Source organism: Coregonus lavaretus, assembly GCF_964263955.1.
Source record: "Coregonus lavaretus genome assembly, chromosome: 1".
Taxonomy (NCBI): domain Eukaryota; kingdom Metazoa; phylum Chordata; class Actinopteri; order Salmoniformes; family Salmonidae; genus Coregonus; species Coregonus lavaretus.
Window position 1 is genome coordinate 75,940,835 of NC_139988.1, and position 13,917 is coordinate 75,954,751.

The window sequence follows — 13,917 nt, forward strand, 5'->3', positions numbered from 1 at the left end:
AATGCTAATTGCATCAGAGAAGTATTAGTTCGTGTTGTCTTTTAAAGCTACCCTGGCCTTATGACCATGGTTTGTTTTCATTTGGCCTGTTTAGCATAGCTCTATTCTGCCCTGCCCTGCTCTGCCCCACTGTGGAGCTCAAAGTTACTGTTTCTCATATTTGTGATTTTGTCAATGCAATTTATTATTTTTATAGCAGTGTTATTATGTTACTTCTTTGTAATATTTTTTCATTTATATATCCTGATGTTGTATTCTAATTACTAATAATTCCTCTTTATTCTGTACTTTCAGAAACCATTATTTGCCATTATTTGCCAATATATTAACTGGAACTGGACATCTTTCGAGCTGAAGATTGAGGCCAGCTTTTGTATGCTAGCAACATACTGTTTGAACGTACACTACTTAACAGTTTTACTGGATTAAAACACAGCAAGAAAACATATAGGCCTATATGTAATAGTTATCTATTTTATTGAAGTATTGGTGGTGGTTGAACAACAACAACAAAAACTTGTTTCACTAGAGGGAAAAAAACTGCAAGAAAAGACAGACAACTTATGAAAATGCACAACCCATATTTCATATTCATGCAGTGATTGAACAACAACTGCATTTCCACCCCCCACCTCTAAAGGCATAGTATCATGGCAGGTCACCTGTCAAGTCACCTGTCAAGTCAGTCAGTAATTGCAGCAGATGTGCTCAATAGTGCTTGTGAATATGGTACTCCCCAAAGCATGGTGAAACATAGAGATGTGTCACAAGCTAAACACCTGTACTTTGTCAACCTCCTCTGCTTCCTTCTTCTGGTGCCAGACAGGCAGACTTTGCAGTGCCTCCGTGTGCGACTGCCTTGATCAGCAGTTTGAGGGACTTCGCAGGGAAAATCCTGTACAGTGAGGCGTAGGGGATTGTCTGCAGCAGGACGGCCCCCAGTGGATGAACGCCAAGGGGTGTGGTACTCCTCCAGCAGCTCTCTCATTAGGTTTTCTCTGTACTTTTGGTAGGTAATACCTTGTTCGGTAATCATCTCAACTGTTAGTTGGCGGTGAATTATGTGGCCATTGAGGGCAGCAGTGTCAATCAGATGGAAAGATATCTTCTTATACCACTTGGTAGTTTTCTGAGCACATTCCACAAAGCTGTTTATCATGTCCACCTTATCCACTGCCCCCATTTTTAGGTTATTGTCAAGCACACAGTCTGGTTTGATCTTTCTCTCTCCCATCAGGTGGTCCACCTTCCCTGTGGCTGACATGGTTACTCTATGGACAGTGGAGAGGACATGAACATCTCGTTTGTCATGCCGTTTGTCACTTTACTGCCAGCTGTTCACTGTTCTCCTTGAACTCCACCTCCCCTCTCTGCATTTTCTTGCATCCGAATGCCGGCATCCCCTTCCTGTTCGACCTGACTGTGTCACAGGCCCCTGTGCTGTTGGAGAGCAGATGCTGGAAGAGTGTGGGACTGCTGTACCAATTGTCCACATACAAAGTGTGTCCCTTGCCGAGATGAGGAGCCAGCATGGTCATCACCATGGACCTGGACACCCCAAGCCCCTCATAATGTTGGATGTCAGTGGTGGACCCTGTGTAGACTATACTGTCCTGGAGAAATCATGTCTTCACGTCGCACTTAACAAAGAACTTGACCCCAAACCTGTGCCTTCTGGAGGGAATAGATTGATGGAACGCCAGCCTACACTTCCATAACATCAGGGACTCATCAATGCATAGGTCCTTGTATGGAACAAATACCCAACCAAATGCTGATGTCAGGCTGGTAAGAACATTTCTTATTAACGGGTCATTTAGGTTGGCAGTTGCATTGTTGACGAAACGTAGCCATCATAGCAGAACTAGGAAGTGGTCTTGGGAAAAGAGGGTGGCAAAGAAGGCAGTCGCAAACATAGGATCTGTGCTCCAGTATTCTCTTAGGGAGTTCTTCTTCCAATTCCCATGAGAAGGACTGTCACCAGGAAGGTATACATTTCACTATTTGTGGTTGTCACCCATTTAGCGAGTTTCCCCCTCACTCCTGGCTCTCTCTTCTCCTGTATCTCCAAGGCATAGTGATTGGTCTCCTCCACTATGTCTCCCACCAGCTCCTCTGTCAGAAACAGCTTGAAGCACTCTGCCTCAGAGGGAAATCGCAAGGGACTTTGCACTCCAGACTGGGACTCATCAAAGCAAATAGCAGGGCCAGGAGGGGTGAAATGGCTGCCGGCCTTCCAGCTACCACAGACCTCCTGTACTTCATCCACTGTTGGTCTGCCTCCATCACCACCAACATCTTCAAAGGGACCTGGGACTTCGTCAGTGGGCAAGGGGTCATCAAATTCAGGGTTCTCAATGGCTACAAGATTGGGGGGAAGCACCTCACTGTCTTTTTCACTGTTAGAATCTGATTCCTGACTTTCAAACTCAGACTCATTGTCAGAATTTACAAAAATCTCCAGAATTTCCGCATTTGTGAGTTGTGTCCTTTTGAAAGACATTGCTAATGCTACAGCTTAGCCCACTAGCTACATACATAAACAACAACAATGAATGGCTCAGAGTGGGTGTCAGAGGTACATGATTGACTGCCGGCACGCGCCACTTGTATCAATAAATCACTATCAGAATATTTACTGTTTTATTCACATGGTGACAAATCATGCATTCCGATTTTTGCATAGATTGTAATGGACACATATGATGTATGTAAAATACTTTTTTGAAGGTTGTACTGATTATGATGAGCTAAGCTAATTCCAGCTTTGTGCGGAACCATGTGTGTTGACAGACAATGCATTCTGGGTTTCACGTAAACGTCTGTCAGACCAAAGATGTTATAACAAAATGAGGTGAGGGAGGGTTCACTCATCTTTCGAGTAAACTTCCGGAAGTGAATGATGGGATGTGAATGATGGTAGACGACACACCCCCTTCAACATACATACTGCAAACAGACCAAACTCATCTTGTCTCCTCAATAACATGGCAGCACGCACAAACTACCCATCGTTGGATTACTTCTAGAAAGTGTTTTACTCAATTATTTCGATCAATGGTGAGCTCACCCGTGATGTGATGAATTATAAATAGTAATTGCTATTAGCAAATTGGTCCTCTGTAGCTCAATTGGTAGAGCATGGCGCTTGTAACGCCAGGGTAGTGGGTTCGATCCCTGGAACCACCCATACGTAAAAATGTATGCACACATGATTGTAAGTCGCTTTGGATAAAAGCGTCTGCTAAATGGCATATTATTATAAAAATTCATATTGTGGTTTATGTCAGCCGAGATTTATCAAAATATGACCGCTTGTGTTACGTCAATCTTTCCTCAGTTAGTGCTAGGACTAATGTAGCCTACATTTTCTGGTTTGGATGATTGTGTTATGCTGTCACTACTTTTGTGAATGTCTGAACATTGCATCCAAAAATAAACTGCTCACATTCAGGACATAACTTTGTAAGTCGCTCTGGATAAGAGCGTCTGCTAAATGACTAAAAAATGTAAATGTAAAATGTAAGGACTGTGTTTGTGCAAAATGTTTCTGTGAAAAAACAGTGTGGCCAGTTCAAATACTGATTGTTGCATCAATCGAAACGAGTTCTAAATAAGCATTCTAATCACACCGATTTGAGCGTACGCTGCAGGGACCACTGCAGAATGATCACACCCATTTGTTGGTATGTGTCAAAAGGTTGAGCATTAATCAGTTGAATTAAACATTGAACTTGAACCCTATAAGAATCCTGGAACTCGCTGTCGGACAGTTTTTTGTATAGAGAGCTCAGAAATGCAGTGTAACTACGTAACATTTCGCGTTTTCTTATATATGCTACAAAGTGAAAACAGTTTTCATGGGCACAAAAATCCAAAATAATAAATGCGATTGCAAAATGTAATGCTTCTAACACTCACCTTACCTTGATACTTAAAACCTAAATCGATACTGTCATTAACGTGGTTCTTCAATAATTATGCATAACACTTGTTGGATGCGCATTTGGTATCCAGCTGATTAGTCGCACCGTGAAATTATAATAATAATAATAATAATAATAATCTGATCTAGGAAGGAATTTTCCAAATGACAGTCAAGTGACGAACAGCTGTTGTGATAGCGGATGCAATGCATGCAAAACAATATTTTGGTGTCTCATTCATTACTCCGGTGAAGACAGTTGTGCCTGGATCCACGTTGGATTTACATTTACATTTACATTTTAGTCATTTAGCAGACGCTCTTATCCAGAGCGACTTACAGGAGCAATTAGGGTTAAGTGCCTTGCTCAAGGGCACATTAACGTCATTTAGCAGACGCTCTTAGCCAGAGCGACTCACAAATTGGTGCGTTCACCCTATTGCCAGTGGGATAACCACTTTACAATTTGGGGGGGGGGGGGGGTAGAAGGATTACTTTATCCTATCCCAGGTATTCCTTAAAGAGGTGGGGTTTCAAATGTCTCCGAAAGGTGGTGAGTGACTCCGCTGTCCTGGCGTCGTGAGGGAGCTTGTTCCACCATTGGGGTGCCAGAGCAGCGAACAGTTTTGACTGGGCTGAGCGGGAACTATGCTTCCGCAGAGGAAGGGGAGCCAGCAGGCCAGAGGTGGATGAACGCAATGCCCTCGTTTGGGTGTAGGGACTGATCAGAGCCTGAAGGTACAGAGGTGCCGTTCCCCTCTCTGCTCCATAGGCAAGCACCATGGTCTTGTAGCGGATGCGAGCTTCAACTGGAAGCCAGTGGAGTGTGCGGAGGAGGGGGGTGACGTGAGAGAACTTGGGAAGGTTGAACACCAGACGGGCTGCGGCATTCTGGATGAGTTGTAGGGGTTTAATGGCACAGGCAGGGAGGCCAGCCAACAGCGAGTTGCAGTAGTCCAGACGGGAGATGACAAGTGCCTGGATTAGGACCTGTGCCGCTTCCTGTGTAAGGCAGGGTCGTACTCTCCGATCCAATATCCCTAGTGAATTGATGTTGATCATCAATTTGTTGTCTGCTTGATTTACAGCAGGGTCTTGTTAGATTTAACAGAAAAGCATCAAGGTAATGTGTTCATGTTTTCATATATTTTTCTGCCTCAGATTGGACTGTGTGCAATTGTCATAGACTATTGCACAACACCCAACGCTAATACTATCAATTGTTCTGGATACAATGACAACAAATGACAGCCTAGTGTGCTTATTCACAATACGATCGGGTAATGAAATAACATGACAAATACATTTTGTTTTCCATGTTACACCTGCAATTTTAAACAATACAAGGGGCTTGAAGTAGCCTACTTAAACTTGAATTTGGAGCTCAGAAATTCAAGTGCTGGAATAGGCCTACCTTGAAAATCTGAAATTCCCTCGATTTGGTGCTTGAAAAGTCCTTGTAATTATTGTAGCCAATTTATAAGTTATCTTGCTCCCTTATAATTATCCGTGATTTCATTTTTTTATCTGTTTTTGTGAGAGAGGTGGCCACTTTAGTTTTTTCCCCACCGCTTCAATTGAAGGGTGTTGCGCTACAGTAAAACCACGTGTGGTTATTATGAGGATGACAACATCTTATGTTGGCTTTAACCTGGCTTTCCATACAAATCCTTCCATTAAAAAAGGAACCTGGTTTTTGGTCACTTTCTCATTATACAGTGCCTTGCAAAAGTATTCATCCCCTTGGCGTTTTTCCTATTTCATTGCATTACAACCTGAAATTTTCATGGATTTTTATTTAGATTTCATGTAATGGACATACACAAGATAGTCCAAATTGGGGAAGTGAAATTAAAGAAATTACTTGTTTCAAAAAATAAATAACAGAAAAGTGGCGCGTGCATATGTATTCACACCCTTGCTATGAAGCCCCTAAATAAGATCTGGTGCAACCAATTACCTTCAGAAGTCACATAATTAGTTAAATAAAGTCCACCTGTGTGCAATATAAGTGTCACATGCTGTCACATGATCTCAGTATATATACACCTGTTCTGAAAGGCCCCAGCATCTGCTACGCCACTAAGCAAGGGGCACCACCAAGCAAGCAGCACCATGAAGACCAAGGAGCGCTCTAAACAGGTCAGGCACAAAGTTGTGGAGAAGTACAGATCAGGGTTGGGTTATAAAAGAATATCAGAAACTTTGAACATCCCACGGAGCACCATTAAATCCATTATAAAAAAATGGAAAGAATATGGCACCACAACAAACCTGCCAAGAGAACATATGGAAGGAGGTACTCTGGTCAAATGAGTATAAAATTGAGCTTTTTGGCCATCAAGGAAAACGCTATGTCTGGCGCAAACCCAACACCTCTCATCACCCGAGAACACCATCCCCACAGTGAAGCATGGTGGTGGCAGCATCATGCTGTGGGGATGTTTTTCATCAGCAGGGACTGGGAAACTGGTCAGAATTGAAGGAATGATGGATGGCACTAAATACAGGGAAATTGTTGAGGGAAACCTGTGTCAGTCTTCCAGAGATTTGAGACTGGGACGGAGGTTCACCTTCCAGCAGGACAATGACCCTAAGCATACTGCTAAAGCAACACTTGAGTGGTTTAAGGGGAAACATTTAAATATCTTGGAATGGCCTAGTCAAAGCCCAGACCTCAATCCAATTCAGAATCTGTGGTATGACTTAAAGATTGCTGTACACCAGCGGAACCCATCCAACTTGAAGGAGCTGGAGCAGTTTTGCCTTGAAGCATGGGCAAAAATCCCAGTGGCTAAATGTGCCAAGCTTATAGAGACATACACCAAGAGACTTGCAGTTGTAATTGCTGCAAAAGGTGGCTCTACAAAGTATTGATTTTGTGGGGGTGAATAGTTATGCACGCTCAAGTTTTCTGTTTTTTTGTCTTTTTTCTTGTTTGTTTCACAAGAAAACATATTTTGCATCTTCAAAGTGGTAGGCATGTTGTGTAAATCCAAATGATACAAACCCCCCAAAAATCTATTTTAATTCCAGGTTGTAAGGCAACAAAATAGGAAAAATGCCAAGGGGGGTGAATACTTTCGCAAGCCACTGTAAAAACAGCGATAGTGAGATTCAAATGGTGAGATTAATGCTACCACTCTTCATGGTTTTATATTATGTGTGGCTGCGTCGACCACATAGGCTACAGACAAATTGCCATGCATGAATCCAATCTACTTAGTCAGGCAATGTCCACATTATTCTCACATATTTTAGAATGTAATAATAATTGGCAGGGCCCAAAATATAATAATAATCTTAAAGTGGTAATGGCCTACTTTTTTTTGCACTCTTTGCATGCATATTTGGGGAGAGGGGTTCTATAATAGACCCTATATCTACAATTATATAACTTATACAATTGTATAACATTGAGGTCCTTGAAAATTACAATTAAGTTCTTGAAAAAGTCCCTGAAATCCTTAAATTTGACTTGCCAATGTCTGTATGAACCCTGACTAAGAGTCTAAGCACTGTCTAAGCTATATGGAATTGTTTTAAAAAGGTCATACCAAGGATCATTTTGCTCTTTGATTTTGAAAATGTAAGTCCCCTGAATATACAATTATTTGATGAAAAAGTATTTTTGGCCTTACTGCTATTAGCCCATACAAATGCATTGAAAAACAGATTCACTACACGGAACAACAGAATGTCCCCCCAAAAAATCTAAAGGAAGTTTGTTCTGAAGTGTCTGTCCTATATCTGAGAGATATAAGACAGATAAGGAAACATTTGTTTTTTTTTGGACATGTATTTAACCCCTTATTTTTGGAACTAAACAGTCGCCATATGTGACCGACCGGCTCGATTCGGTCTTATGTAGCAAAAATTGAAATTGTGTTTTTTACATTGGATAAAAGTAGAGACTTAGAGCTAGAAAATGGTATATCATACACTACAGTTGAGGAACAATGGGAAAGTAATTCTGCTTTGAAAGTTGATCAACTTGTAACCTCACTTTTGTGAAAATGGCCCTTGAATGTTTTGGTGCCTACTGGAGTCCACTTCTTTGTCTACAGCCATTCAGCATCGTTCACACCCTCTTAAGCTTTAGCCCCACCCATCTCTTTAAGGATTCACATGTGAGGCTATGTACTAAACAACCAAAGATTTCAAGACTAAAGGTTGGTTTATACTACGGGTGTGTTCGTAAATTTAATCTGGAATGCCAGAGTGTGCTCTGGGCGTTCGTAAACTCAGAGCGTTGTCAGATTGTCCTTTCGTAAACTCAGAGCGTTTCGGTCTTGGAGCGTTCAGATCGCACACTGGACGCTCTGACCGAGGAGTAAGGTTGATAGCCAGAGCGAACCTACCAGCTACATCTACCGACAGTTGTCGCAGTGACACCATGAACATTGTATTGAAATGGTTACTTGCATAGTGGAGTCTTTTGTTTAGACATGTAGCTAGCTAGCTAAACAATGAATCATAATCCCAACTCATAACGTTACTACCCTGCATGAATCTGCAGGTAGCTAACCAACCAACTTCAATGTTAGCTAGCTAACACTAGGCTATAACTAGCAATGCAAATGGCTCTGAGATACGAATAATATTACTACTCAGATAATACACGTAACGTTAGCTAGCTACCCAGCCAGCTAACGTTAGCTAGCTAGCTAATAGTACACTTTAACTTGAAATTAAAACTCCTTTCTGTCAAAATTAGAAATGTGTAATATCTGAAAATGTAGCTAGCTAGACTCTCTTACCCGTATACATGGATGGACGCTTCTCCCTCTCTGTCACGGATGCCATGGTTGCCCTTAGTTTGAAGAAGATGTAATCCGGAGACAGGTGTTTTATACAACAGCCTTCTGTGTGTTCTCTTTTCGACTCAGTCTGCATATTTGCAATCAAACGCCAGACTTTTCTCCATCTTCTTAGCTATCATACTCTAATTCCACTGATTTCAAAACTCGGTCCTCCAGAAAGTGGAGAGCAACACTTATGCAAATCTACTACGTGATATCTTTTTAAAAAATACATGTTAGAAAGGATTACCTACACATGTTATGGAAAGAAGCGTGCTACATGCCAATCCGAACTCAACTCTCGGCATGTCCAGCCCACTCATTATCTCAGCCAATCATGGCTAGCGGGAAGGTTTCTGTCTTTTTCCGTGGCTAAACCAACTCTTAATTTAACAATTTATTCATATTTACAGATGGCATACAAGTTTGTTATTAAGGCACATGAAAGTTCACATGTTCCAGAAGGCATTTCTGCCAAAAAATACATTTAGATTTGTTAAAAAACTTTACGTTCAAATGGCGCTCCTGTTAAGTAGTGACACGCTACATACGCATAGTTTCCTGAAAAGAGTCACATATATACTGTACTTCCGTAAAAACATTTTAACTGGTACCGGAGAACCTTCAGATGAGTATTGTGGTCATCCTAGAGCAAAACAACCAACGTGTTCGTGAGAGTCTCACCTTTCCACAGAGAGGTCATATTAGTGTGTAGCCCAAATAGTTTGGACGCTACAGAAAGAAGTTGGCAGATCGGTTGTACCGATTTCAGACGAGTCACATCACTTCCCCTTTAAAATGTGGCTAAATAGTACATCGGGACAAAGTAATTTATAGGAGATTCAGACACCTATGTTTTCAGACTCGTTTTGTGACACATACTACGTGGCTGAACGAGGGGTCGTAGAGCAAAACAGAGAACACCAGAGTTTGTAGGCCACACCGTTGGACTCTACAGATGATTTTGTAAGAAGACCGATTTTTCGGCATGTCTCATGATCTGACAAACACCGTTCTAGCTCTGTCACCTTTCACCGCAGATGTGGAAGTGTTACATAGGCGAAAGTGGTGGATTGAGACACATCCAATGCAAAAAAACTGATATCTCTAGCTTAAACTGACAGATTTTTATGGGGATTCGTTTATTATGCTAATTGATTTCCGCGGGTGCGCGGATATCGACTTTAGGGAGGCCTATGTTGTTGTATAGCTGTAGTCTGGGTCAATTTGCATTCACTTTTATTCCATATGGAACTGCATAATTGTATTATTATTTTTGTTTCAAACCATTTAGACATTTTTATCCCAATGTCACACATTGGCCCCATTAATTATAGAAAGACCCAAATGCACAGCTTACTTACAGATATTGTGTAAGCCAGTAGTCACCAACCAGTCGAACTTCAAGGCATTTCTAGCACAGGAGGTTGGTGGCACCTTGATTGGGGAGGACGGGCTCGTGGTAATGGCTGGAGCGGAATAAGTGGAATGGTATCAAATACATCAAACACAAGATTTGATGCCATTCCATCAACTCCGTTCCAGCCATTATTATGAGCCATCCTCCCCTCAGCAGCCACCAAACATTTCTGTAGAAAAGCCAACGATAAAGGCATAAAGGCTTGCGCTGTTTTTTTTCTCATATTGCGCTGTTGGCGGTAGGTGCACTTGATTCAGAACCCTGCGCACCCGGGTAGGCGCAGGGTGTCATTTGTCTGAAAAGACAAACTCAGCCTACCTGGCGGACTGGGAGATCTGTGGCTAAATTCATGACCCCGGCCACAGCAAAGTTTGATACTAGCCTACGTGAGATTTCATAACTTTTAAAACCATGACCAGAGAGAGACTGTCAAAGAATACAGCAAAGAGCTGCTGTTTTTATAAGTGAGTTCATGTCTAACTTTTTATTCAGGGTTAGACAACCTTTCACGTTCTGTTACCAATTAGGTGCCAACTAACAATATCTCACCATAATTTATCATCTACCTCTTCTATAAACACTGTTTTTATTCAACACTTATAAAACATAAAACGCACTTCTCCCTACTTCCACTAGTGCTGCAGCTTCAATGAATGAGCAGCCAAGTGTATCGATAGCCCTGCGTTTGTATTATTAGCAGCAGCTCTTCGTGTCTATTTTAATATCATGGAATATTTTGCTTTCTCTGGTCACATGAAGAACATGAATTTGTGCATGAGGCAGATGTGGTGCGACTCGAGTTTTGCCATCAGGTCAGTCTCACAGGAGGAAAGGAAGGAGAGCACAGGGACCGTGAGAGGCTGACCCTCTGCTGCTCTTTCCCTCCCTCCGCTGAGAGTAATGCCATGTTCAAAACAACTGGGAACTCAGAAATCTCTGACTTCCCACTTCAGTCCATTCAAGACAACTGGGAACTCGGAAAAAAACGAGATCCAACTGTAAAAAATATTTTTGAACAGTCATCCAACTCGGAATTCCAAGTCCGAAACTCTGGCATCTTTCTAGAGCGCAGACTTTCCGACCTGAAGATCCCTGACGTCATGATTTTACCAAGTCTTTTTCCCGAGTTCCCAGTTGTCTTGAAAGCACCATGACCATCAGATGCAGGTACCATTAGTCCAGTAAAATTAAAAAAGCTATTTGCAAATAGACATTTGAAACCCCACCTCTTTAAGGAATACCTGGGATAGGATAAAGGAATCCTTCTACCCCCCCCCCCCCCCCCAATTGTAAAGTGGTTATCCCACTGGCTATAGGGTGAATGCACCAATTTGTGAGTCGCTCTGGCTAAGAGCGTCTGCTAAATGACGTTAATGTGCCCTTGAGCAAGGCACTTAACCCTAATTGCTCCTGTAAGTCGCTCTGGATAAGAGCGTCTGCTAAATGACTAAAATGTAAAATGTAAATGTAAATGCAAATTATTTTAATTTATGCTCAGCTGTGCCTCGCAAGTGTTACACCAACTGATCTATTTTGTTATCAAAGCTCGAGTTTTGAAATAAGATATGGTCTGAGAAGAACAATATTGGAAGGCCAGGCATATAGCCAATATACTGTGATAATGTATTAGGCCTACTGCACAAACTTAATTCCTACAGAACAGTATTTATTAGGTTAATGTAAAACAATGTAAGTCATGTTTAAAAACAGTTCTGAGCGGTAGATCTCGGCTTGCTTTTTGACTACGAAAGTGATCTTGACTCAGAAAAGGTTGGTGAACACTGTTGTAAGCTATCTAGTTTGCCTAGGACCTAATAGTCCCCACCTAAAATCTAAAATTCAAAAATATCAAAACATATAAAAAAGAAAATCAGCATCTTGTCTTCCAGGGTTAGACAACCTTTCACGTTCTGTTACCAGTTAGGTGCCAACTAACAATATCTCACCATGATTTATCATCTACCTCTTCTTAAAGGTTATGAATCTAAGCTCAACAATAAGTGCTTCAATCAAGCCTAGCTAGAACAAAAGCTTGTGTTTAGTCAATCTGTCCAGCCCAGGGTAGGCTCTAGTCCTCACCTGGATGAAGAAGAGTTTGGGCTTGCCCACTAGACTCTTGCACATTTCACCCCTGAAGAGTGAGGTAATGCTCTTGATGGGCATGGCTCCATCAGTGCCATAGATTATACCCTCCTCACCGTGACTCAGCAGGATGCAGACAAAGCAGGAGCTGTGGTTCTTTTCCGAGGCTAGGACACACGCGCACATTTTTTAAAATTGCAATTGACATAGGCTTAAATAAACTTTTTAATGCATTGGCATTACCAGTTTCCTATTTATTGTAACCCTTATGTTTGTAGGATTTCAATAAAAAAGTATGTTAAAAAAAAGGCAAAATAGCTACTCAGGTATACAGGCAAATGGAAATCAGGGGATCTAAGTAACAGCACTAAAACAGGCAGGTTTATGAGTATTAAACCTGCCACAGTGAATGTGATGGACTGTTGGTGCCCCCTGTTTGAAAATGTCCCGCACTGGAACAACAGGGGGCGACAGTGAGACAGGTTACTCTCACTGAATAGATACTTATGTAAGGCCGAAGGACAATGTCTACCCAGTGTGTTGCTCACCTTCTCTGAGAAGACACTCCATCTTCTGACAGGTCTGGTCTTTGTAGATGCAGACGTCGAAGCCCAGGCTCTTAAAGCACTTGAACAACTCGCCTGCGTCTCGATCTGTGCCATTCCGTTTAACCATCCCTGACAAACAATATAAACAGCATTCACATTCACTATACTCAACATGTACAGTGTATAGCTTACACAGTGTTATACAATAGGCCACTTGTTAAATCAAGCAATATCTAATGGGATGTATGGAAATTAACAATCTTATTAAGAGTAACCGTGTTACATACATTTGTTGTATAAATGTAATAAAACGGTGTGAATAGCTGTGGATGATATAGATGTGTTAGACAACCATGTATCCAAGTCAATGTAAAAGGTGATGCCATACCCGTCTTTTCGTCAAAGTTTTTGTTGATGATGATGCACTTGCCCACTCGCTGGTGGCTCATCTTATACTGGAATGTTGGTGAAACAATTCTGTAATGGCTTTCAGAAAAGTAGTCCTGCTCCCGCGTCTGGCCATCCTTATTCTTCTTACTGAGCAAGACATAATAGACAAAATAGAAAGGTTAATTTAAAGACAACACATCTACCTCTTCTATAAGGTTAGGAATCTAAGCTCAACAATAAGTGCTTCAATCAAGCCTAGCTAGAACAAAAGCTTGGGTTTAGTGGATCTGTCCAGCCCAGGTTAGGCTCTAGTCCTCATCTGGATGAAGAAGAGTTTGGGCTTGCCCACTAGACACTTGCAGATATACCTGGATAAATGTTTCAGGTAAAGTTACATAAAATGTATTTGAACCCAGTTCAAATACATACTGTTATGTCTAGCATTTTACTGTTAACCTTTTCACGTGTGAGTTCCAAATATCGCTAACGGTTGCTCCAGCGTGAGTTGTTTTATGCACGTGATGTCAGAATGCACTCACTGTTCCAAAATGTGATTGTTACTCAACAGGACAGTTAACCCATGCTGCCTGCTAATTATCTATAGACTATGTTTCAACTTTTGAGGTTTGTTCCGCCTCCTCATTAATTCACATAGAAGGCTTTACTGAGCCGGACAAACTTCTCTCTTCGAGGAGAGCCCAAGCACTTCCCCAGTGTTTCCGCAGATCAAGTATGCAGACATTTGTGCAG

At 41.6% G+C, this 13,917-nt stretch overlaps 1 pseudogene across 1 annotated transcript in view; it reads right to left on the bottom strand.

Annotated features, from left to right (window-relative positions):
* The window catches only part of LOC311134035 (caspase-7-like), a 46,933-nt pseudogene that overhangs the window by 10,348 nt on the left and 22,668 nt on the right, over positions 1-13,917 (bottom strand). The window contains exons 2-4 of the transcript in view: positions 13,166-13,314; positions 12,778-12,906; positions 12,227-12,396 (exon numbers count right to left, since the gene is read on the bottom strand). The product of the transcript in view is annotated as a caspase-7-like (transcript). The remainder of the gene's footprint in view (positions 1-12,226; positions 12,397-12,777; positions 12,907-13,165; positions 13,315-13,917) is intronic.